Source organism: Sinocyclocheilus rhinocerous, unplaced genomic scaffold, assembly GCF_001515625.1.
Source record: "Sinocyclocheilus rhinocerous isolate Xijiao unplaced genomic scaffold, SAMN03320098_v1.1 scaffold1605, whole genome shotgun sequence".
Taxonomy (NCBI): domain Eukaryota; kingdom Metazoa; phylum Chordata; class Actinopteri; order Cypriniformes; family Cyprinidae; genus Sinocyclocheilus; species Sinocyclocheilus rhinocerous.
This window is the reverse complement of record NW_015627373.1, coordinates 485,990-488,952: the sequence shown is the minus strand read 5'-3', so window position 1 is coordinate 488,952 and position 2,963 is coordinate 485,990. Positions and strand designations below refer to the sequence as shown.

Below are 2,963 nucleotides of genomic sequence, written 5' to 3'. Positions count from 1 at the left end.
TGTTATCTTGTATTCTAATAAATAAGCTTATATGACACCAATATTTTAGATACCAATTAAATTTTACAATTCTCTATTTCAATTTTGATAGCATAGCAAAAATCACTAGCCAAAAATAAACATAAATATAAAGTTTAAACATTATTAAAGACAAGTGACAGCCTGTAAATAATAACAAATGAACAAATTAAGTAGTAGCACAATTAAATATAGGCCTATAGCACAAAGATAGAAATGAAATGATGCTTTAGGTTATGTTTGCAGATGTTCAGGTACAGAAATTGAAAAATCACATATAAAATAACATTGCATATTCTTCACTCTGTGTTGCACCTTGATTTTTTTATAGCCATTTGAAATTAGAGGCAACCACTGCATTTTAATCATAAATTGTGCAATGTTTGATTTATATTAGACTGTATAATTTCAAAATCTGAAGCAAAAACAGAATGACCTGACTTTAGCTTTGTGAAATTATGCTACATAAAACATCTGTATAAAACAGAGACAGCAGGTGGGCTGAATGAGACGCAGACTCTGACAGCAGTCGGCGCTTATGGAACAGTGATACAGCGTTTCCTTGGTTACTGCTGTAAACACAGCAGCGCTGTGCGTATTACCACTAATTTAAATGCATCATACCGAGACAAAATGAAAAGAAAACGCCATTTCTGAAAACAGTCAGTTCCATTCCCCTCAGAAACACATTCATATAAAATTCAATATTTGGATTTTCTTCCTATATTTTGCGTATCGTGAACAGTGATCTTGTTCTGCCTGCTACAGTATTTTCTCCTCTTTGTGTTGACTATCGTGAACAGTGATCTTGTTCTGCCTGCTACAGTATTTTCTCCTCTTTGTGTCCATCTTCAGCATCTCTGGCCTCTGTTAACGGCCGTTTACAGACTAATTATAATAATAAAGTAATATTTCCACACAAATGGCCTTTGGGAAAATAATTGCAGTGCAGTTTGTGTGCAAGCACGGTACAGAAGATAGTCTGAAATAAAACAAAAAATGTACGGTCGATTGGTGCATCTGTACTCCAGTGTATAAATTCAATATAGATTAATCATTGTTACACCGTGTCTACACCGGACGCTACAGTTATCGCGCTGCAACAGCTAAAGTCTGTCTACACTGGACGCGACAAAGCAACCGTTAAAAATCATTTGAAATTTGTGTCAGTACGTCATAAATAGAACGTGGCAGCAGATTACTGTCGGGGATTTGTCGTGTCGCGTCGCATCCAGTGTAGACAGCATCGCTGATTATAATGGATTCTACAGAATTTTGTTGCGCCGCGCCGCTCGCGTCTGGTGTAGACACGGTGTTAAAGTTACTTGCCAGGACGGGTATTTTGACATACTTTTGCATGTATACCCCGTTCAGGGGCTCGCGTGTGTCAAGAGATGCGGCTATCTGTGCGCGCGCTGATCACACAGAACACCATGCTCGAGTACTGAAAGGAATTGTCTTTCCCAAATGCTTTTTAATAGGGATGCACCGATACCACTTTTTCTAGTACCCGCGCGATACCGATACTTTTATTTTTGGTACTTGCCGATACCGAGTACCGATACCGATATTTTTATTGCATTTGTCTCATTCAGCTCTGCTGTTTCATGCAGTTATTTTTATTTATGGTTTCACAAAACTGAAGTCAAACCATTCTGTTGTTGCTTCAGATTTTGAAATTATACAATCTAATTAATATAAAAAATTGCTCATGTTGCATGTATGCAGCATCTTTGTTTGGATCAAGATTAGAATGCAGTGGTTGCCTCTAATTTTAAATGGAAAGAGCACAGACAAAGCCTTATTTTGTTTATATGAAGAGATTTATTTTATTTGTGTTATTTATTTTATTTGGGGCTTGTTTTAAAATTTCAATGTAGTTTTGTTATTTACATTTGCATTATATTTCATTTTTGTCATTTAGCAGACGCTTTTGTCCAAAGCGACTTACAAATGAGGACAATAGAAGCAATCAAAACCAACAAAAGAGCAGTAATATGCAAGTGCTATATTAGTATATTATTATAGTGTTATATTTAAATTTCACAAAGAAATGTGCAGCATTTTGTCCAAGCAATAATAAAAGGACACATTTAATTTATAATTTGTCTTAAATCTCATTTTGTTAAAAAACAAAAAAAATCGTGAATCGAATCGTGAAATAAAAATCGTGAATCGAATCGATTCGTGAGTTGAGTGAATCGTTACATCCCTAATAATCGCACATTTTTTCTGAAATTAATTGTGATTAATCCCACCTAACATTAAAGTTTTTAAATATTCTTTTATATTGCAATAATTTCACATTCAATCTTCAAATGAATGTAGAAACAACATAAAGACAGTATATATATATATTTTTTTTTTTGTTACATTTTATTTATGACTGAAGGCAAGTATCACTGATACCAATACTACTGATGTCTCTAGGAAATTGTTCTTTTTTTCTAATATTTAAACATTGACTATTGCCATTCAACATTACAGTATAATTGAGAGCTATCAATTTTAACATTTATTAGACTTAAAAAAAAAAAAAAATCTAATTTAAAGCGGCAGTCCGTAACTTTTTTTGGTTAAAAATTATCCGAAATCAATATTTGAGCAAGTATTTAACCAGCTAGTGTTCGAAACTATCACCTTACTTTAGCCCGATTCACAACAGTCAGCTTATAATAATGTTTTCTAATTTGAGTGGTACGGGTAGGTTTTTGCGGGGAATTCGAGCATGCTGCCACGTCATTACGTCACATCTGTAAACATAAAGAAGTTGTCCCGGCTACTAGGCTATCGCACGCATGTGACTGAGGATCCTGCAGGTGGCGGATCGTTTATAGCCTTCTCTCACAGCAGCCAGAATAATTAAAAGTATCATTTTGATTGCGGATTGTAATCCATAAAGGATTATGTGAATGAAATTAAATTATATTCCAGTTTTAAATGTG

At 34.3% G+C, this 2,963-nt stretch overlaps 1 protein-coding gene across 1 annotated transcript in view; it reads right to left on the bottom strand.

The window, feature by feature from the left end:
- Positions 1-2,963, bottom strand: part of LOC107727659 (paired amphipathic helix protein Sin3a-like) — a 22,610-nt gene that overhangs the window by 15,424 nt on the left and 4,223 nt on the right. The window lies entirely within an intron of this gene.